Here is a 24,718-nt window from a genome sequence, read left to right on the forward strand (position 1 = left end):
TTGGTGATATTCCCATGCCGTTTTTTTTCCCCTGGGCTGAGTAATCCGCAGAATAAATGTGAGTCATATCCGATTTTGATCCAAATGTCAATGCAAGTCTAAGGGGCCATTTAAAAGATTGAACCATATTAGCATAATATCTGAGTATGGTCTAATTTTCATGAACTGGCAGAATGGAGAGGGGGAGAAACTTTTTTTTTCTCTCCATGTCTGAGAAAAGCTGACACTGATCAAACTTTTATTCAAATAATGAACCTTTCTTCTCCAATGTGGAGAAAATGGTGGTGTGACCCTACCCTTAAGCTGATACCACACTATATCAATGCATCCCTATATCCATCAAAGCTGTGGTCCTGTTGTTGTTACTAGAGGAGTGGTGTCCTGACAACATAGTGCGTCACCGCTCTAGTCAGCCAGGCCTTGAGTTCATTTCCCTTGTAGAGGCCGATGGCACACGACATTGAGCTCAACAACTAGATGACCAAAGCAGTGACCGATGTCACAACACTGGGACCGCAGCAATGGCGGGAAGCTGGCGCTGGACCCTGGTAGGGGTGGGAGAGTGAATGATGTATTTATTTTATGTAATTTTTACACTTTACGCCTTACTGAAAGTTGACATCCCCTTATCATTATGGGTCTGAGAGCTATTCAGTGGCTACATGTGCTCCTTATTTGAGAGGGAGGGAGCCCTAAATACTTCAGTTCTCCCTCTGAGCTCTGCATTCTCATTCTAAGTGCAGGCACATGAGGGACATAAGCAATCTCTCAGAAGTGATGGTGGAGTGGGGGGAAATCTGTGCTGTGTTGTTTGCTTATAGTTATTAAGGCTGAAGAAAGACTTTAAGTCCATCTAGTTCAACCCATATCCTAACCTAACATGCCCTAACACGTTGACCCAGAGGTAGGCAAAAAAAACCCATGTGGCAAACAGTAAGCTTCACATTGGGGAAAAAAATTCCTTCCCGACTCCACATCGGCAATCAGACTAGTTCCCTGGATCAACGCAATATCAGCATCATTAGAAATCATGGATAGAACCCGCCTCCAGTTGCTGACCTAGTCTCAGTGTCTGCCCAGGCCTGCTACTAGCACTCACTAGATAAGCAGTGGAGACAGCCTGTGTAAAGTGTCTGCGCTCTCCACTCATTGATGTGCCGATTCCTCTCACTGTCCTACAAAGCTGAGTGCTTGACAGATCAGAAGGCCAGCCGCAGTGAGGGGAAAGACGTCATCAACAAGTGGGAGGCAGCCTTAACCTCTTCATGGCTCCTCCTCCTGCACTTTGTCCTGCTTTTCGCTGTCTGCTTTACACTGCAGGAATGCACTGATGAAAAAGACATCCTCGAAACACACTGCAGGGGCTCGCCATGTGGCCTGCAAGCTAAAGTTTGGGGATTCCTGCTCTAGGATATGAAAAGAAGTTAAATTGCTTGCTACTAAATAGCAAGCCAGTTCCCTTTTTTTACAGGGATCATATCTGTTCTTTTATACATGCATTTTAGAACTGTTCAAATTGTTTGCCAAATTACTGAGTGCAGAGACAGAGCATGTTTACAGATGTACAGTGCGTTAGTGTGCCCACAGCTGAGGCACAAGTACATTAGTCATTTAGTATTTTATAACAAAAGTTCCATTCATAAAAAAAGGAATTGTAGCTTGTCCTAAGGTACAATGCAAAAGCACTGCCTACTGTACATCTGAAACTCAAAACCTCTATAACTTCAAAGTATTGAAGATAAAGTTGGTGGAGAACAGCAACAAAACGTTCATTGTTCAAAACCTAGCACCAGCAAAACGAACAAGCTATTCTAACTGCTAATATATATTTTACTATAACAAATATATCTGAAGTTTATTTTAAATCTGTCTATTCTAAAGAACTGATATCAGGAGGTGCGGTGTATGTTTTTAGTCACTAGAAAAGTATCACATACTAGAAATCCTTATGTTGTATAGGAGGAGCTAAATTGTCTATTGGCTCATAGATTCTTTATTGCACCTTTTCTAAAATCAGTTTTAAAAAGATTTAGAAAATACAAAATAATTTTATTATTTTTATGTCTTTATACACATGTATTTTTAACCCCTTCATGCTGCAGTCCTTTTTAGTTTTTGCTTTTCTGCTTTTCGCTTTCCTTTTTCCCAGAGCCATAACTTTTTATTTTTCCGAGTTGTACTTTTGAATGACACCATTGGTTTTACCATATCATGTACTGGAAAACAGGAAAAAAATTACAAGTGCGGTGAAATTGCAAAAAAAGTGCAATTCCACAAATTTTGGGAGGATTTTTTTTTTACCATGTTCACTAAATGCTAAAACTGATCTATAAGTTCATAGATGCCAAACGTACAGGTTCTATTTTATTTAAGTGGTGAAAAAAAATCCAAAGTTTGTTAAAAAAAAAAAAAAATGGCTTCATTTTCCAAGACCTGTAGTGTCTCCCATTTATCGTGATCTGGGGCTTGTTTTTTTTTGCGAGCCGAGCTGATGTTTTTAATGATACCATTTGCAATGTTGTAGCAAACAAAAATACGTAACTCTGGCGTTTTGACTTTTTTTTTCCAATATGCCGTTTACCGATCAGATTAATTCTTTTTATAGCTTGATAGATTGAGCGATTCTGAACATGGCGATACCAAATATGTGTAATTTTTTTTAATTGTTTCATTTTGAATGGGGTAACTGGGGGTGATTTAAACTTTTATATTTTTTATTTTTTTAATAACATTTTTTTTTACTTTTCCCTTGCTTCAATAGTCTCCATGGGAGACTAGAAGCTGCAATCATCCGATCACCTCTGCTACACATTGGCAGATCAGATCGCCTGTGCATAGCAGTAATGTTCACTTACTATGAGTGCTGATCACTGGGCGGCTCTCATAGCAATCCGGTAATGACAACCACATTGGTCTCCTGCATACCCCAAGTTGTCATGCCAACCCATCGGCGACCCACGGTCATGTGATTTGGGCGCAGATGGGCGGGAATAGCAACGCCCTTCTGGCACGATCACATTAAAGGCCGCTGTCAGAGATTGACAGTGGCATTTAACAGGTTAACAGCCATGGGTAGATCGCGATTCCACCCGCGGCTATCGGGCACGTCAGCTGTTCAAAACAGCTGACATGCGCTAGGAAAGATGTGGGCTCAGCGCCGAAGGCCACATCAAAGGGAGAGATACGACATCTGCAGTACATGTACGGCGCATGTCGTGAAGAGGTTAATATATATGTGGACTTTAATTTACATGGCGCATGTTGTTTGCATGTTGTAATGTTACTGTCAGCTAAAAATGCGTTTCTACAGTTAGATATGGCGTAGATCACTATGTTTAACAGAATGTAAGGGCATTTTCAATCTTTAACCCCTTTACAACCTTCGATGTATAGACACTTCCAAGGTCATCTACCCCCTTTGATGCGAGCTCTGGCACTAAGCCCACATCTTTCCCAGCACATGATAGCTGATTTGATCAGCTGTCATGAGCCTCTAACAGCCATGGGTGGAATCGCCCCTGTCATGTGATCAAGGGATGCCGATGGGTTGGCATGACAGGCAGGGGTCTGCAGATGACCACTTAAATTAAAAAGAACCTATAGATATTTGGTATCTGCAAACGCATAATGACCTGGAGAATCATAATGGAAAAATCAGTTTTAGCATATATAGTTTGTAAAAAAGAAAACAAAAAACAATTATTGCCGCAAGTTTGTGAATGGGTTAAAGGGAACCTGTCATCTGATTCATGCTGTCTAAACAATAGACAATCAACCACTATACCACTATATTAGTCCAGTCATGTATGTTTCACATATTTGGAGATCTCGTCCGGGGATGGTGACTAGGATGACTAGTCCACGAGGCAGTTCCTTGGCCTTGACTGACCAATCTCTCCAGATATATACAGTCATATGAAAAAGTTTGGGCACCCCTATTAATCTTAAGGTTAATGTTTTATAAAAATTGTTTTTTTTGCAACAGCTATTTCAGTTTCATATATCTAATAACTGTTGGACACAGAAATGAGTTTTATTGTACTAACAGAAAATGTGCAATCTGCATTCAAACAAAATTTGACAGGTGCATAAGTATGGGCACCCTTATCATTTTCTTGTTTTAAATACTCCTACCATTTTTTTACTGACTTACTAAAGCACTTTTTTTGTTTTGTAACCTCATTGAGCTTTGAACTTCATAGACAGGTGTATGCAATCATGAGAAAAGCTACTTAACCCCTTCATGACCAAGCCTATTTTGACCTTAATGACCTGGCCGTTTTTTGCAATTCTGACCAGTGTCCCTTTATGAGGTAATAACTCAGGAACGCTTCAACGGATCCTAGCGGTTCTGAGTTTGTTTTTTCGTGACATATTGGGCTTCATGTTAGTGGTAAATTTAGGTTGATAATTTCTGAGTTTATTTGTGAAAAAAATGGAAATTTGGCGAAAATGTTGAAAATTTTGCAATTTTCACATTTTGAATTTTTATTCTGTTAAACCAGAGAGTTATGTGACAAAAAACAGTTAATAAATAACATTTCCCACATGTCTACTTTACATCAGCACAATTTTGGAAACAAATTTTTTTTTTGCTAGGAAGTTATAAGGGTTAAAATTTGACCAGTGATTTCTCATTTTTACAACAAAATTTACAAAACCATTTTTTTTAGGGACCACCTCACATTTGAAGTCAGTTTGAGGGTTCTATATGGCTGAAAATACCCCAAAGTGACACCATTCTAAAAACTGCACCCCTCAAGGTGCTCAAAACCACATTCAAGAAGTTTATTAACCCTTCAGGTGTTTCACAGCAGCAGAAGCAACATGGAAGGAAAAAATGAACATTTAACTTTTTAGTCACAAAAATGAAATTTTAGCAACAATTTTTTTATTTTCCCAAGTGTAAAAGGAGAAACTGGACCACGAACGTTGTTGTCCACTTTGTCCTGAGTACGCCGATACCTGATATGTGGGGGTAAACCACTGTTTGGGCGCACAGCAGGGCTCGGAAGGGAAGGAGCGCCATTTGACTTTTTGAATGAAAAATTGGCTCCAAGCTTTAGCGGACACCATGTCGCGTTTGGAGAGCCCCTGTGTGCCTAAACATTGGAGCTCCCCCACAAGTGACAACATTTTGGAAACTAGACCCCCCAAGGAACTTATCTAGAAGCATAGTGAGCACTTTAAACCCCCAGGTGCTTCACAAATTGATCCGTAAAAATGAAAAAGTACTTTTTTCACAAAAAAATTATTTTAGCCTCAATTTTTTCATTTTCACATGGGCAACAGGATAAAATGGATCCTAACATTTGTTGAGCAATTTCTCCTGAGTACACCGATACCTCACATGTGGGGGTAAACCACTGTTTGGGCACATGGTAAGGCTCGGAAGGGAAGGAGCGCCATTTGACTTTTTGAATGAAAAATTATCTCCATCGTTAGCGGACACCATATCGCGTTTGGAAAGCCCCTGTGTGCCTAAACATTGGAGCTCCCCCACAAGTGAGCCCATTTTGGAAACTAGACCCCCCAAGGAACTTATCTAAAAGCATAATGAGCACTTTAAACCCTCAGGTGCTTCACAAATTGATCCGTAAAAATGAAAAAGTACTTTTTTTCACACAAAATTTCTTTTAGCCTCAATTTTTTCATTTTCACATGGGCAACAGGATAAAATGGATCGTAAAATTTGTTGGGCCATTTCTCCTGAGTACGCCGATACCTCATATGTGAGGGTAAACCACTGTTTGGGTGCACGGCAAGGCTTGGAAGGGAAGGCGCGCCATTTGACTTTTTGAATGGAAAATTAGCTCCAATCGTTAGCGGACACCATGTCGCGTTTGGAGAGCCCCTGTGTGCCTAAACATTGGAGCTCCCCTACAAGTGACCCCATTTTGGAAACTAGACCCACCAAGGAACTTATCTAGATGCATAGTGAGCACTTTAAACCCCCAGTTGCTTCACAGAAGTTTATAACGCAGAGCCTCAAATGATTTTTAGCCCGGAATTTTTTATTTTCCCAAGGGTAACAGGAGAAATTGGACACCAAAAGTTGTTGTCCAGTTTCTCCTGAGTACGATGATACCCCATATGTGGGGGTAAACCACTGTTTGGGCACAAGTCGGGGTTCGAAAGGGAAGTAGTGACGTTTTGAAATGCAGACTTTGATGGAATGCTCTGCGGGCGTCACATTGCGTTTGTAGAGCCCCTGATATGCCTAAACAGTAGAAACTCCCCACAAGTGACCCCATTTTGGAAACTAGACCCCCCAAGGAACTTATCTAGATAGTGAGCACTTTAAACCCTCAGGTGCTTCACAGAAGTTTATAACGCAGAGCCGTGAAAATAATAAATGTGTTTTCTTTCCTCAAAAATATTTTTTTAGTCCAGAATTTTTTAATTTTCCCAAGGGTAACAGGAGAAATTTGACCCCAATCATTGTTGTACAGTTTCTCCTGAGTACGCTGATACCCCATATGTGGGGGAAAACCACTGTTTGGGCACAAGTCGGGGCTCGGAAGGGAAGTAGTGACGTTTTGAAATGCAGATTTTGATGGAATGGTCTGCGGGTGTCACGTTGCATTTGCAGAGCACCTGATGTGCCTAAACAGTAGAAACCCCCCACAAGTGACCCCATTTTGGAAACTAGACCCCCCAAGGAACTTATCTAGATGTGTGGTGAGCACTTTGAACCCCCAAGTGCTTCACAGAAGTTTATAACACAGAGCTGTGAAAATAAAAAATAATTTTTCCTTCCTCTAAAATTATGTTTTAGCAAGCAATTTTTTATTTTCACAAGGGTAACAGGAGAAATTGGACCCCAATAATTGTTGCCCAGTTTGTCCTGAGTATGATGGTACCCCATATGTGGGGGTAAACCACTGTTTGGGTGCACGTCGGGGCTCGGAAGGGAGGAAGCACCATTTGACTTTTTGAACGCAAGATTGGCTGGAATCAATGGTGGCGCCATGTTGCGTTTGGAGACCCCTGATGTGCCTAAACAGTGGAAACCCCTCAATTCTAACTCCAACACTAACCCCAACACACCCCTAACCCTAATCCCAACTCTAGCCATAACCCTAATCACAACCCTAATCCCAACACACCCCTAACCACAACCCTAACCCTAATCCCAACCCTAACCCTAATCGCAACCCTAACCCCAACCCTAACCACAACTTTAACCCCAACACACCCCTAACCCTAACCATAACCCTAACCAGAAGCCCATTCTTAACCCTATTTCCAACCCTAGCCCTAATTCCAACCCTAACTCTAATTCCAACCCTAAGGCTATGTGCCCACTTTGCGGATTCGTGTGAGATTTTTCCGCACCATTTTTGAAAAATCCGCAGGTTAAAGGCACTGCGTTTTACCTGCGGATTTACCACGGATTTCCAGTGTTTTTTATGCGGATTTCACCTGCGGATTCCTATTGAGGAACAGGTGTAACACGCTGCGAAATCCGCACAAAGAATTGACATGCTGCGGAAAATACAACGCAGCATTTCCGCGCTGTATTTTCCGCACCATGGGCACAGCGAATTTGGTTTTCCATAGGTTTACATGGTACTGTAAACCTGATGGAACACTGCTACGAATCCGCAGCGGCCAATCCGCTGCGAATCTGCAGCCAAATCCGCACCGTGTGCACATAGCCTAATTCTAACGCTAACCCTAGTTCTAACCCTACCCCTAACCCTACCCCTAACCCTACCCCTACACCTAACCCTACCCCTAACCCTACCCCTAACCCTAGTTCTAACCCTAGTGGAAAAAAAAAATATTTTCTTTATTTTATTATTGTCCCTACCTATGGGGGTGATAAAGGGGGGGGTTCATTTACAATTTTTTTATTTTAATCACTATGATAGGTTTTATCACAGCGATTAAAATGTAGCTGGAACGAATCTGCCGGGCGGCAGATTCGGCGGGCGCACTGCGCATGCGCCCGCCATTTTGGAAGATGGCGGCGCCCGTGGAGAAGACGGATGGACACCGGGAGGCTCGGTAAGTATGAGGGGGGGGATCGGAGCACCGGGGTGATCGGAGCACGGGGGGGTGGGATCGGAGCACGGGGGGGGCGGACAGGAGGACGGGGAGCAGACAGGATGATGGAGGGGAGCGGAGCACAGGATGGAGGACTGGGGAGGAGATCTGTGGCGGTGGGGGGGACAGATCAGGGTTTCCAGCCATGGCCGATGGAATTGCAGCATCGGCCATGGCTGGATTGTAATATTTCACCAGTTTTCATAGTGAAATATTACAAATCTCTCTGATTGGCTGTTTCACTTTCCACAGCCAATCAGAGCAATCGTAGCCACGGGGGGGGTGAAGCCACCCCCCCTGGGCTGAAGTACCACTCCCCCTGTCCCTGCAGATCGGGTGAAATTGGAGTTATCCCTTTCACCCGATCTGCAGGAATGCGATCATTCCATGACGCCACATAGGCATCATGGGTCGGATTGGCACCGACTTTCATGACGCATACGTGGCGTCATGGGTCGGGAAGGGGTTAAAGTGGCCACTTGCAAGTTGTTCTCCTGTTTGAATCTCCTCTGAAGAGTGGCATCATGGGCTCCTCAAAACAACTGTCAAATGATCTGAAAACAAAGATTATTCAACATAGTTGTTCAGGGGAAGGATACAAAAAGCTGTGTCAGAGATTTAACCTGTCAATTTCCACTGTGAGGAACATAGTAAGGAAATGGAAGAACACAGGTACAGTTCTTGTTAAGGCCAGAAGTGGCAGGCCAAGAAAAACATCAGAAAGGCAGAGAAGAAGAATGGTGAGATCAGTCAAGGACAATCCTCAGACCACCTCCAGAGAGCTGCAGCATCAACTTGCTGCAGATGGTGTCACTGTGCATCGGTCAACTATACAACGCACTTTGCACAAGGAGAAGCTGTATGAGAGAGTGATGCGAAAGAAGCCGTTTCTGCAAGCACGCCACAAACAGAGTCGGCTGAGGTATGCAAAAGCACATTTGGAGAAGCCAATTTCTTTTTGGAAGAAGGTTCTGTAGACTGTTGAAACCAAGATTGAGTTGTTTGGTCATACAAAAAGGCGTTATGCATGGCGGCAAAAAAACACAGCATTCCAAGAAAAACACTTGCTACCCACAGTAAAATTTGGTGGAGGTTCCATCGTGCTTTGGGGCTGTGTGGCCAATGCCAGCACCGGGAATCTTGATAAAGTTGAGGGACACATGGATTCCTCTCAATTTCAGCAGATTCTTGACGATAATGTTCATGATTCAGTGACAAAGTTGAAGTTACGCAGGGGATGGATCTTTCAGCAAGACAATGATCCAAAACACCGCTCCAAATCTACTCAGGCATTCATGCAGAGGAACAATTACACTGTTCTGGAATGGCCATCCCAGTCCCCAGACCTGAATATCATTGAACATCTGTGGGATCATTTGAAGAGGGCTGTCCATGCTCGGCGACCATCAAACTTCACTGAACTGGAATTGTTTTGTAAAGAGGAATGGTCAAAAATACCTTCATCCAGGTTCCAGGAAGTCATTAAAAGCTACCAGAAGCGACTAGAGGCTGTTATTGTTGCAAAAGGTGGATCTACTAAATATTAATGTCACTTTTCTGGTGAGGTGCCCATACTTATGCACCTGTCAAATTTTGTTTGAATGCAGATTGCACATTTTCTGTTAGTACAATAAACCTCATTTCAAGGCAGAAACATTACTGTGTCCAACAGTTATTAGATATATGAAACTGAAATAGCTGTTGCAAAAAAAACAATTTTTATAAAACATTAGGCTTAAGATTAATAGGGGTGCCCAAACGTTTTCATATAACTGTATAGATAGATAGATAGATAGATCGATAGATAGATAGATAGATGGATAGATAGATAAAAATAGGAACAGCAGCAAAAGAAATACCTCACTGTGTGCACGCTTCCCTGACCAGCAGTCAAATGGCTTCTCAGATATTAATAATAATAATAATAATAATAATTTTATTTATATAGCGCCAACATATTCCGCAGCGCTTTACAAATTATAGAGGGGACTTGTACAGACAATAGACATTACAGCATAACAGAAATCACAGTTCAAAATAGATACCAGGAGGAATGAGGGCCCTGCTCGCAAGCTTACAAACTATGAGAAAAAGGGGAGACACGAGAGGTGGATGGTAACAATTGCTTTAGTTATTTGGACCAGCCATAGTGTAAGGCTCGGGTGTGCATGTAAAGCTGCATGAACCAGTTAACTGCCTAAGTATGTAGCAGTACAGACACAGAGGGCTATTAACTGCATAAAGTGTATGAGAACATGATGCGAGGAACCTGATTATGTTTTTTTTTTTTTAATAGGCCACACAGGGATAGTTAGGTTAATGCGTTAAGGCGGTAGGCCAATCTGAACAAATAAGTTTTTAGGGCATGCTTTAAACTGTGGGGATTGGGGATTAATCGTATTAACCTAGGTAGTGCATTCCAAAGAATCCGCGCAGCACGTGTAAAGTCTTGGAGACGGGAGTGGGAGGTTCTGATTATTGAGGATGCTAACCTGAGGTCATTAGGTCATAAGCAAAAAAAGGGAAACAGCACAAAAAGATTAAAGAAGTGGACTTTAATGCCCAGCGGCGTGGCAACGTTTCGGATAAAACAAATCCTTTCTCAATCCTTGCAGCACTGGGGTCCTGGGTTCAAATATAATTAAAGGGCCACTGTCACCCCCCCCAGCCGTTATAAACTAAAAGAGCCACCTTGTGCAGCAGTAATGCTGCAGTCTAACAAGGTGGCTTTTTTAGTTTTTGATTCATTTATTACCTCAATAAAGCGTTTTAAAAATTGGCCACAAATACCAGATATTGTATCTGGAGGCGGTCCGAATCGTCCTCTATCAATCTCCCAACTGCTGTCACTCTTCTCTTCAGGGGCGATGGTCGCCGCCCCCTTCGCGCTGTTGCTTCTTAAATCCAGCGCCTGCGCTGTGCGTGCCTGCCTGGGGCCCGCACTGTGTTATTCATTATGCACAGTGCGGTCCTGGGGTTCCTGGGCATGCGCACTGCGCTTGTCAGACGCTCCCCCGGTCCCCCGCCTTCCAGCATTGCCGGAATATACAGGTTTCATTGCCGACGTTTTGAACAGCCACAAAAAACAACGCTGGAAGGCGGGGGACCGGGGGAGCGTCTGACAAGCGCAGTGCGCATGCCCAGGAACCCCAGCCCCGCACTGTGCATAATGAATAACACAGTGCGGGGCGGGGATTCAGGAACAGGGTGGCCGCACTGCCCGCACAGGCGCAGTCAGGCACCCTGCGTCTGAGCTGTGACTGACAATGGAGACTGCACCTGCCCCAGGCAGGCACGCACAGCGCAGGCACCGGATTTAAGAAGCAACAGCGCGAAGGGGGCGGCGACCATCGCCCCTGAAGAGAAGAGTGACGGCAGTTGGGAGATTCATAGAGGACGATTCGGACCGCCTCCAGGTACAATATCTGGTATTTGTGGCCAATTTTTAAAACGCTTTATTGAGGTAATAAATTAATCAAAAACTAAAAGAGCCACCTTGTTAGACTGCAGCATTACTGCTGCACAAGGTGGCTCTTTTAGTTTATAACGGCTGGGGGGGGTGACAGTGGCCCTTTAAGGACAACATTTGCAAGGAGTTTGGATGTTCTCCCCGCGTTTGCGTGAGTTTCCTCCGGGTACTCCAGTTTCCTCCCACATTCCAAAGACATACTGATAGGGAATTTAGATTGTGAGCCCCATCGGGGACAGCGATGATAATGTGTGCAAACTGTAAAGCGCTGCAGAATATGTTAGCGCTATATAAAAATGAAGATTATTATTATTAAAAAGTTAATATATTTCAGTTCTTAAATACAAAAAGTGAAATGCATATATTATATAAAGTCATTGCAGTGTTTATTTCTGTTAATGTTGATGATTATGGCTTACAGCCAATGAAAACTCAAAGTCATTTTCTCAGTAAATTAGAATACTTTATAACACCAGCTTGAAAAGGGATTTTAAAATCCGAAATGTTGGCCTACTGAAATGTGTATTCAGTAAATGCACTCAATACTTGGTCGGGGCTCCTTTTCCATCAATTACTGCATCATTGTGGTGTGGCATGGGGGCGATCTGCCTGTGGCACTGCTGAGGTGATATGGAAGCCCAGGTTGCTTTGATAGCAGCCATCAGCTCGTCTGCATTGTTGGGTCTGGTGTCTCTCATCTTCCTCTTGACAATACCACATAAATTCTGTATGGGGTTAAAGTCAGGTGGCTTTGCTGGCCAATCAAGCACAGTGACACTGTTGTTTTTTAACCAGGTATTGGCGTTTTGGCAGTGTGGACAGATGCCAAGTCATGCTGGAGAATGAAATTTCCATCTCAAAAAAGCTTGTCGGCAGAGGGAAGCGTGAAGTGCTCTAAAATTTCCTGGTAGACTCCTGCAATGACTTTGATCTTAATAAAACACAGGCGACCTACACCAGCAGATGACATGGCTTCCCAAACCATCACTGATTGTGGATACTTCACACTATGCCTCAAGGAGTTTGGATTGTGTGCCTCTCCACTCTTCTTCCAGACTCTGGGACCTTGATTTCCAAATGAAATGCAAAATTTACTTTCATTTGAAAACAACACCTTGAACCACTGAGCGACAATCCAGTTCTTTTTCTCCTTAACCCAGGTAAGATGCTTCTGGCATTGTCTATTGGTCATGAGTGGCTTGACACAAGGAATGCTACACTTGCAGCCCATGTACTGGATACGTCTGTGTGTGGTGGAAGCATTGACTCCAGCCGCAATTTACTTCTTGTAAATCACCCCCAAATTTTTGAATGGCCTTTTCTTAACAATCTTTTCAAGACTGCAGTTATCCCGATTGCTTGTGCACCTTTTTCTACCACACTTTTTCCTTCTACTCAACTTTCCATTAATATGCTTGGATACAGCACTCTGAACAGCCAGCTTCTTTAGCAATGACATTTTGTGGCTTACCCTCCTTGTGGAGTGTGTCAATGACTGCCTTCTGGACATCTGTCAAGTCAGCAGTCTTCCCCATGATTGTGGAGCCTACAGAAACATACTAAGGGACATTTTTAAATGCTTAGGAAGCCTTTGCAGGTGTTTTCTGTTAATTATTCTAATTTACTGAGATAATGACTGTTGGGTTTTCATTGGCTGTAAGCCATAATCATCAACAATAACAGAAATAAATACTTAAAATAGATCACTTTGTTTTTAATGACTCTATATAATATATGTTTCACTTTTTGTATTGAAGAACTGAAATATATTAAGTTTTTGAAGATAGTCTAATTTTGTGTGAAGCACCTGTAGATTATATATTATATTTACATTTTGCCTAAAATACAAAGAAAATATGTCATCTTTAACTTTAGACCTTTTCTTTTAGTGATCATTTCATCTTCAGCTTACTTACCTGTGCACAATAACAGTAATTTAAGTAAGTTGGAAGAAAACACGCCTGCCAGACGAATTCACTGCTTTCAAACAAGCTACATTTGACTTCAAATTAGCCCTCACCTCCGCTAAACAGACCTATTTCACTAACCTTGTATCTTCACTATCCTACAACCCAAAACAACTATTCAGCACATTTACCTCCCTCTTCGCCCACCACTGCCACCTCCAACTCCCCTCATCTCTTCCGAGGACTTTGCCACCTACTTCAAAAACAAGATTGACCAAACAAGTCAAACCCTAACTGTTCCACCACCCCAACCACTCCACATACCAGACCTCTGCCCTTCCCTAATAACCTCCCTCTCCAACATCACTGAAGGAGAGCTTACTCGCCTCTTTTCCAAATCGCACCTCACCACCTGTGCACTTGACCCCATCCCCTCCCACCTGCTCCCCAACCTCAGTAACATGCTCATTCCAGCCCTAACCCATCTCTTCAACCTATCGCTATCTTCTGGTACCTTCTCCTCTGCCTTCAAACATGCCACCATCACACCCATCCTCAAAAAAACTAACCTTGACCCAACTGCTATGCCCAGCTACCGCCCCATATCACTGCTCCCTTTTACTTCGAAACTCCTTGATGCTCAAATTTCCTCCCACCTCTCATCTAACTCTCTCCTTGACAACCTCCAATCTGGCCCCCACCACTCCACAAAAACTGCTCTGACCAAAATTACTAATGACTTAGTCACAGCCAAAGCTAACAGACAGTTCTCCATCCTCCTCCTTCTTGACCTGTCCTCCGCTTTCGACACAGTCGATCACTGCCTACTGCTACAGATTCTTTCTTCCCTTGGCATCAAGGACCTTGCCCTGTCCTGGATTGCCTCATACCTTTCCGACCGCACATTTAGTGTTTCCCACTCCCACACCACTTCCTCATCCCGCCCTCTCTCTGTTGGAGTCCCTCAAGGCTCTGTCCTAGGGCCCCTACTTTTCTCCATCTATAGCCTTGGCCTAGGACAACTCATAAAGTCCCATGGCTTCCAGTACCACCTGTATGCGGACGACACTCAGATCTACCTCTCTGGCCCAGATGTCACCTCTCTGCTGTCCAGAATCCCGAAGTGTCTGTCAGCCATATCCTCCTTCTTCACCTCTTGCTTCCTAAAGCTCAATGTAGACAAAACCGAACTCATTATCTTTCCCCATCTCACGTATCCCCCCTACCTGACCTATCTATTATGGTAAACGGCATCACGCTCTCTCCCGCACCTGAAATCCGCTGCCTCGGGGTAACTCTCGACTCTGCCCTGTCCTTCAAACCGCACGTCCAAACTCTTGCCACCTCCTGTCGCCTCCAACTCAAAAATATTGCCAGAATCCGTCCCTTCCTCAGCCCACAATCTACCAAAACTCTTGTGCATGCCCTCATCATCTCCCGCCTCGACTACTGCAACACCCTCCTCTGTGGCCTCCCTGCTAACTCTCTTGCACCACTCCAGTCTGTCCTCAACTCTGCTGCCCGGCTAATCCACCTCTCTCCTCGCTACTCCCCTGCTTCTCCCCTCTGCAAATTTCTCAACTGGCTCCCAATTCCCCAACGAGTCCAGTTCAAACTACTAACACTGATCTACAAAACCATCCACAACCTGTCCCCTCCCTATATCTCTGAACTAATCTCCCAATACCTTCCCTCACGTAATCTCCGATCCTCCCAAGACCTCCTACTCTGCTCCACACTTATTCGTTCCTCACACAACCGCCTCCAAGATTTCTCCCGAATATCCCCCATCCTCTGGAATTCCATGCCTCAACACGTCCGACTATCCACCACCCTCGGATCCTTCAGACGGAACCTGAAAATCCATCTCTTCAAGAAAGCCTACAGCCTGCAATAACCATTCTGCCGCCTCGCCATCGCCAGAGCAGCCACCTCACCACTGCTAGAGCTGCAGCACCTATGACCTTCTGTCTCTTCCCTACTATCCCATAGAATGTAAGTCCGCAAGGACAGGGTCCTCTCTCCCCTCTGTACCACTCTGTCACTGTAAACGTGTTTACTGTAAATGATATCTGTAACTCTGTTTGTAACTCCATTTGTAACTCCTTTCTCATGTACAGCACCATGGAATTAATGGTGCTATATAAATAAATAATAATAATAATTTTGATGAGGGGTGCCCAAACCTTTACATGCCACTGTAGGAGAATCAATTAACGGACCTTATTTAAGAATATATATTAGACTTTCAAGTCGCAAACAATAGTTATAAAGCCTGGAGGGAAAAAGACCAAAGCCAAAACCAGGAGTGGGTGAAAAATACAGAAGTGGCAACGTGATTCTGTTATACTTTTCCTCTGATTGTTCCACTCCTGGTTTTGGCTTACAAATACTGATGTAAAATACTGACCAAATACTGAACATGTGAACTTGACCTAAGATCAAAATCAATCATGTCTTTGTGATTTTTTAAGAATACATGATATGTGAACCGCTCCCAACACTATATTAGGTATGAGTTATGTTCCTGAAAACTACAGGTAGAGTTTGTATGAGTAAAACTGACGTCTGAGTGAGCCCTAAAGTGAAAGAGTCAGGGAAAACATCCCATACCAAAGCAATATTAATTTAGAAGCTATTCTGCCTTGCATATAGTCCCTACGGATCCTTATTACAGTAGAATAGGCCTTTTGGGTACCACCACATGGGACAATTACGTCTCCAAAAAAACCTACAAGTTCACTTTGAAAAGCAGATAACATAATCAATGCAATAAAAGAAACCCTTATTATATATATTGCTGTAAGAGCTTGAAAATAATGAAATGTACCCTGTATATATTCTTATCATTTTCTCTTTTGGCATTTATAAAACTCTCTACTGTCTACAGTAAAAGCTATACGCAAGCCTTCATGTATATGTGTTCATATAATCATTACAGGGTTATTTCGGACATCACAATCCCTCAAACAAGCTGTATTTAGTAAACCTGTCATTTAGAATTTGTAACTGACAGTGCAATAAATATTACCCCATCTGCCCTGAATTTACTAAACATAAAGATTTCTCTGTAAATGGACTTGTAAAGTGGACTGTGGATGAGCTAGTAATATTTGCAGTGGTGTAGAGCGACCTCAATGTAGTTCCATACAGCACTTCACTGGTTAATAACGTAATGTTTTGAGACTCATGGTGAATTAGTGAGTTTTCTGCTCTGCTTCTGCTGGGCATGTTTATGTTCCTCCGTGAGAAACTTCTTATGATTTATGCATTATGGTTTACACTGGAAAAAACTATAACGTTTAGGCATTTTTATTTATAAACGCTCATTATTTCCATATGTGCGCCCTTTTTCTTCACCTACAATTCTGTTTTATCTACAGCTGTGGTTGAGGTCCTTGAGCCTCTTGAGGTCCACTGGTAAATATATAAGTAAACCACATTATTTAGCAACTTGCCTTCACTTTGCCTTCTTTTATAATAGACTTCTCCTCTGCAAGACATGGTATGTGAATAGAATTATCATTAGTCAATGCAAAGTACATTTTCATAACAAAGGTAGACAGTGTATGACCAGAAAATAGTCATTAGTTATTAGTACATTACTTTTCGAAACTGGAATCAAGGTTAAGGCGCATGATTATTGTGTGGTGTGGCCTAATGCACTGTAACCAGATCCCTTTAGTCTTCATTCCAGGTACGCTAACATTTTTGCATTACATTGATTTGGTTGTGGAACCAGTGGTTCTGAAATTCAAAGGCTGCCAGGAGACATTTTTCAACAAAGTAATGCCAGGCCACATGTTTCTTGTGCTACTCTGAGTATGGCCTAAATATGCAATTATGGCCTGGAGCATCTTTGGACTTTTATCTTCCACTGAGCACATCTGGGATGCAATTGGTCGGAAAATGTAAAAGGAGCTGCCAGCAGCAGATCTTGATGTTTTTGCCAAGTGCATTCATCATGGCAGAAAGTTCTTCAAACAAACAATAATAACATTATTGATAGCATGGCAAGGTGTGTAGAGGCATATATTTCTGTACGTGGCTCTCATAATCAATACTAAATAAATCAAGATGTTTTTAAAATGTAATTTCCATTTTTTTACATTTACATATTATTATCATGTCTATCGATTCTGTGATTTCCATAATTCCACAACTTTTCCTTCTTAGTGTTACAATTTCATTATTAAGAAATGTATAATAAATTGCTTTAAGCTGAGAACTCAGAAATTGTAGAAATAAATAGATAAGCCAATAGAGAAAGCATTAGGGTATGTGTTCACGTTCAGAATTACATCCGGATAAGCTGCGGATTGAAGGCTACATACAGCCGCAGCATTCAACCCGCAGCGTCCAGATGTTACAGCATAGTGGACTGGATCCACTGCGTTTACAGACATGTGGCGTGTCTTTTTAGCATGTCTGTTTATCTTGCGATGACGCTCTGTTGCCGCAAGATTAATCACAGGGCCCTATGTATGGGGAGCGGTGAATCCAGATGTGTTCACTAAACACATCCGGAATCATCGCGCGTACAGAAGGCGGCATCGCCTTGGGCGGAGTGGGTTTTTCGCTCCGTCCAAAGCGCCGTGATTATGGACCGTGGACTTGCACCCCTAGGTAATGTGCTCAAAAATACAATTTGAGGCATGTACCATCTTGCAAACATACAGTCATGGCCAAAGGTTTTGAGACTGACACAAATTTTAGTTTTCACAAAATGTGTGGGTTCTGTGTTTTTTTATTTTTTTAGTTAGAGGTTTGGATGGTTACTGAAGTACAATTATCAGCATTTTATATGTTTTTAGACTTTTGTTGACAAATACATAAAGTTTATGCAAAGTCTCAATATTTACAGTATTCATCCTTATAATAATCTTTATTTTTATATAGCGCTAACATATTCCGCAGCGCTTTACAGTTTGCACACATTATCATTGCTGTCCCCGATGGGGCTCACAATGTAAATTCCCTATCAGTATGTCTTTAGAATGTGGGAGGAAACCGGAGTGCCTGGAGGAAACCCACGCAAACACGGAGAGAACATACAAACTCTTTGCAGATGTTGTCCAAGGTGGGATTAGAACCCAGGACTCCAGCGCTGCAAGGCTGCTGTGCTAACCACTGCGCCATCGTGCTGCCCTTATTTTTCTAAACTTCTGCAATTCGTAAAGGCAGCTGGATATAAGCTTCTGGCCAAAATCCAAACTGATGACAAGCTAGTCTTTCCTAATTAGTAGTGATGAGCGATCGTGCTCGCCACTACTCGGTACTCGCCCGAGTATTACTATGCTCGGTGTACTCCACGAGCACCGAGTAGTTCCGGGATTATTCGTCAGGAGCTCGGGTCTCCTCCTTTTAATTTTGGCGCTTTTTAGAGTGCCAATCAGCATGCAGGGATAGTCTGCCATGCACTGTAATACTGCAGCCATATTTGTTGTGGTATTACAGTGATTGGCTGGCCGCACAGCGTCATCAGGTCTATAAGAGATCTGGCGCCGCCCTGCTCGCCACATTCTGCTCCAGACTCAGCTGGTATAGGGAGAGCTGCTGCTTTTTAGGGCTAATTTGGGGGTACATACATTACAGCGCTAGGTAGGCAGGGGAGTCTATGTGCACATATCCACATCAGCGCAAGGCCTGCAGGCACTGTATGTGAGAATATAGATCTCACTGCATACCTCAAAATTCCTGTCTGCTGCTGCATATTTTATATATACATAGCTGCAGGTATCCCTGGCAATTATTTTTTTTTTTTGCAGCTTATACCTGCTAATTTTATTAGAAAGCAATCCATAGCCCCCTTTTTTCCACATTTATTTACTTGGTCACCCTGCAGACTACAGCCAGGTCATTGCAATTCAAGAGCATGGAAATCTAACAATTTAAAAAAAAAAAATTTGCATCAGATGTGAGTGCGCATAAAAATCTGGCCTTTTTTTTGGTACTATATTATTTTTTGGAGTGTCTTGCAACATTTTTGGACACCATATTGCTGCCCCAAAAATCTGTAGCTGGCCCCAAACTATTTAACTACAGTTCTTATATTTATCACTGTGATTTGTACGCCACACGCATCGCATATCATTGTGCTAAATATTTAACAATTTTAGTAGTCCAATTTTTTTTCTTAGTGTCATAGCCTACTTATTGACACAATTTTGGTGGGCCCAAAAGTATGAAGGCCACATTTTGATCAGTCTGTTATCTCCGTCTGATGCCTGGTCTATCTGTGGTCTCCAAATTCTTGCTTTTCAGGCATACATTGCATTTTTTTGGTCTGCTAGCCTTGGTCTACTCAGTATTTTGTGGTTTAAATTTTTTTTTTTTAAAAAAAAGGCCACATATTTAAACAGTCTGTCATCTCCATCAGACACCTGGTGTATCTGTGGTGTCAAAATCCTCGCTTTGCAGGCATACATTGCAATGTTTTGTCCGCCAACCTTGGTCTACTCATTATTTAGTGGTGTAAAAAAAAAAAAAAAGGCCACATATTTAACCCCTTAATCCCATATGACGTACTAAACCGTCGAGGTGGGGTGGGCCTTAATTCCCACCGACAGGATAGTACATCATATGCGATCGCCAGCTGACATCCGGCACTATGTGCCAGGAGCGGTCACGGACCGCCCCCGGCATATTAACCCCCGGCACACTGCGATCAAACATGATCGCAGTGTTCCGGCGGTATAGGGAAGCATCGCGCAGGGAGGGGGCTCCCTGCGGGTTTCCCTGAGACCCTCGGAGCAACGCGATGTGATCGCGTTGCTCCGAGCGACTCTTACCTTCTATCCCTGCAGGCCCCAGATCCAAAATTGCCGTGGGGCTGCATCCGGGTCCAGAGCAGGCGCTGGTAAGCCTGCAGCGCTGTAAGTCAGATCGCTGATCTGAGAGAGTGCTGTGCAAACTGTCAGATCAGCGATCTGTGATGTCCCCCCTGGGACAAAGTAAAAAAGTAAAAAAAAAAAAATCCACATGTGTAAAAACAAAAAAAAAAATTCCTAAATAAAGAAAAAAAAAGATATTATTCCCATAAATACATTTCTTTATCTAAATAAAAAAAAACAATAAAAGTACACATATTTAGTATCGCCGCATCCGTAACGACCCAACCTATAAAACTGTCACACTAGTTAACCCCTTCAGTGAACACTGTAAGAAAAAAAAGAAAAAAACAAGGCAAAAAACAATGCTTTATTATCATACCGCCGAACAAAAAGTGGAATAACACGCGATCAAAAAGACGGATATAAATAACCATGGTACCGCTGAAAACATCATCTTGTCCCGCAAAAAACGAGCTGCAATACAGCATCATAAGCAAAAAATTAAAAAAGTTATAGTCCTCAGAATAAAGCGATGCAAAAATAATTATTTTTTCTATAAAATGGCTTTTATCGTATAAAAGCGCCAAAACATAAAAAAATGATATAAATGAGATATTGCTGTAATCGTACTGACCCAAAGAATAAAACTGCTTTATCAATTTTACCAAACGTTGAACGGTATAAACGCCTCCCCCAAAAGAGATTCATGAATAGCTGGTTTTTGGTCATTCTGCCTCACAAAAATAGGAATAAAAAGCGATCAAAAACTATCACGTGTCCGAAAATGTTATCAATAAAATATCAACTCGTCCCGCAAAAAACAAGACCTCACATGACTCTGTGGACCAAAATATGGAAAAATTATAGGTCTCAAAATGTGGAGATGCAAAAACGTTTTTGCTATAAAAAGCGTCTTTTATTGTGTGACAGCTGCCAACCATAAAAATCCGCTATAAAAAACACTATAAAAGTAAATCAAACCCCCCTTCATCACCCCCTTAGTTAGGGAAAAATAATAAAATTAAAAAAAATTATTTATTTCCATTTTTCCATTAGGGTTAGGGCTAGGGTTAGGGTTAGGGCTAGGGTTAGGGCTAGGGTTAGGGTTAGGGCTAGGGTTAGGGTTAGGGTTGGGGCTAGGGTTGGAGCTAAAGTTAGGGTTAGGGTTGGGGGTAAAGTAAGGGTTAGGGTTGGGGCTAAAGTTAGGGTTGGGGCTAAAGTTAGGGTTAGGGTTGGGGCTAAAGTTAGGGTTAGGGTTTGGATTACATTTTCGGTTGGGATTAGGGTTGGGATTAGAGTTAGGGGTGTGTCAGGGTTAGGGGTGTGGTTAGGGTTACCATTGGGATTAGGGTTAGGGGTGTGTTTGGATTAGGGTTTCAGGAAGAATTGGGGAGTTTCCACTGTTTAGGCACATCAGGGGCTCTCCAAACGCGACATGGCGTCCGATCTCAATTACAGACAATTCTGCTTTGAAAAAGTAAAACAGTGCTCCTTCCCTTCCGAGCTCTCCCGTGCGCCCAAGCAGGCATTTACCCCAACATATCAGCGTACTCGGGACAAATTGGACAACAACTTTTGGGGTCCAAGTTCTCTTGTTATCCTTGGGAAAATAAAAATTTGGGGGGCTAAAAATCATTTTTGTGGGAAAAAAAGGATTTTTTATTTTCACGGCTCTGCGTTGTAAACTGTAGTGAAACACTTGGGGGTTCAAAGTTCTCACAACACATCTAGATAAGTTCCTTGGGAGGTCTAGTTTCCAATATGGGGTCACTTGTGGGGGGTTTCTACTGTTTGGGTACATCAGGGGCTCTGCAAATGCAACGTCACGCCTGCAGACCAATCCATCTAAGTCTGCATTCCAAATGGCGCTCCTTCCCTTCCGAGCTCTGCCATGTGCCCAAACAGTGGTTCCCTTCACTTATGGGGTATCAGCGTACTCAGGACAAATTGGACAACAACTATTGGGGTCCAATTTATCCTGTTACCCTTGTGAAAATACAAAACTGGGGGCTAAAAATAATTTTTGTGAAAAAAAAAAAATTTTATTTTCACGGCTCTGCGTTATAAACTGTAGTGAAACACTTAGGGGTTCAAAGCTCTCAAAGCACATCTAGATAAGTTCCTTAGGGGGTCTACTTTCCAAAATGGTGTCACTAATGGGGGTTTTTAATGTTTAGGCACATCAGGGGCTCTCCAAAACGCGACATGGTGTCCCATCTCAATTCCAGTCAATTTTGCATTGAAAAGTCAAACTGCGCTCCTTCCCTTCCGAGCTCTGCCATGCACCCAAACAGTGGTTTACCCCCACATATGGGGTATCAGCGTACTCAGGACAAATTGCACAACAAATTTTTGGGGTCCAATTTCTTCTCTTACCCTTGGGAAAAAAAATTGGGGGCGAAAAGTTCATTTTTGTGAAAAAATATGATTTTATATTTTTACGGCTCTGCATTATAAACTTCTGTGAAGCACTTGGTGGGTCAAAGTGCTCACCACATATCTAGATAAGTTCCTTAGGGGGTCTACTTTCCAAAATGGTGTCACTTGTGGGGGGTTTCAATGTTTAGGCACATCAGGGGCTCTCCAAATGCAACATGGCGTCCCATCTCAATTCCAGTCAATTTTGCATTGAAAAGTAAAATGGCGCTCCTTCCGAGCTCTGCTATGCACCGAAACAGTGGTTTACCCCCACATATGGGGTATCAGCATACTCAGGACAAATTGTAAAACAACTTTTGGGGTCCATTTTCTCCTGTTACCCTTGGTGAAATAAAACAAATTGGAGCTGAAATAAATTTTGTTCATTTTTACTTAAACATTACAAAAATTCCTGTGAAACACCTGAAGGGTTAATAAACTTCTTGAGTGTGGTTTTGAGCACCTTGAGTGGTGCAGTTTTTAGAATGGTGTCACACTTGGGTATTTTCTATCATATAGACCCCTCAAAATGACATCAAATGAGATGTGGTCCCTAAAAAAATGGTGTTGTAAAAATGAGAAATTTCTGGTGAACTTTTAACCCTTAAAACTCCCTAACAAAAAAAAATTTTGGTTCGAAAATTGTGCTGATGTAAAGTAGACATGTGGGAAATGTTACTTATTAAGTATTTTGCGTGACATATCTCTGTGATTTAAGGGCATAAAAATTCAAAGTTGGAAAATTGCCAAATTTACTAAATTTTCGCCAAATTTCCATTTTTTTCACAAATAAACGCAAGTTATATCAAAGAAATTTTACCACTATCATGAAGTACAATATGTCATGAGAAAACAGTGTCAGAATCGCTAAGATCTGTTGAAGTATTCCAGAGTTACAGTTAGGTCCATATATATTTGGACAGAGACAACATTTTTCTAATTTTGGTTACAGACATTACCACAATGAATTTTAAACAAAACAATTCAGATGCAGTTGAAGTTCAGACTTTCAGCTTTCATTTGAGGTTATCCACATTAAAATTGGATGAAGGGTTTAGGAGTTTCAGCTCCTTAACATGTGCCACCCTGTTTTTAAAGGGACCAAAAGTAATTGGACAGATTCAATAATTTTAACTAAAATGTTCATTTTTAGTACTTGGTTGAAAACCCTTTGTTGGCAATGACTGCCTGAAGTCTTGAACTCATGTACATCCTCCTTTTTGATGCTCTGCCAGGCCTTCACTGCGGTGGTTTTCAGTTGCTGTTTGTTTGTGGGCCTTTCTGTCTGAAGTTTAGTCTTTAACAAGTGAAATGCATGCTCAATTGGGTTGAGATCAGGTGACTGACTTGGCCATTCAAGAATAGTCCACTTTTTTGCTTTAATAAACCCCTGGGTTGCTTTGGCTTTATGTTTTGGGTCATTGTCCATCTGAAGTATGAAACAACGACTAATCAGTTTTGCTGCATTTAGCTGGATCTGAGCACACAGTATGGCTCTGAATACCTCAGAATTCATTTGGCTGCTTCTGTCCTGTGTCACATCATCAACAAACACTAGTGACCCAGTGCCACTGGCAGCCATGCATGCCAAAGCCATCACACTGCCTCTGCCATGTTTTACAGATGATGTGGTATGCTTTGGATCATTAGCTGTACCACTCCTTCGCCATACTTTTCTCTTTCCATCATTCTGGTAGAGGTTGATCTTGGTTTCATCTGTCCAAAGAATGTTCTTCCAGAACTGTGCCGGCTTTTTTAGATGTTTTTTAGCAAAGTCCAGTCTAGCCTTTTTCTTCTTGATGCTTATGAGTGGCTTGCACCGTGCAGTGAACCCTCTGTATTTACTTTCATGCAGTCTTCTCTTTATGGTAGATTTGGATATTGATACGCCTACCTCCTGGAGAGTGTTCTTCACTTGGTTGGCTGTTGTGAAGGGGTTTCTCTTCACCATGGAGATTATTCTGCGATCATCCACCACTGTTGTCTTCTGTGGGCGCCCTTGTCTTTTTGCATTAATGAGTTCACCAGTGCTTTCTTTC

This window comes from Ranitomeya variabilis, chromosome 6 (assembly GCF_051348905.1).
Source record: "Ranitomeya variabilis isolate aRanVar5 chromosome 6, aRanVar5.hap1, whole genome shotgun sequence".
In the NCBI taxonomy this organism is placed as follows: domain Eukaryota; kingdom Metazoa; phylum Chordata; class Amphibia; order Anura; family Dendrobatidae; genus Ranitomeya; species Ranitomeya variabilis.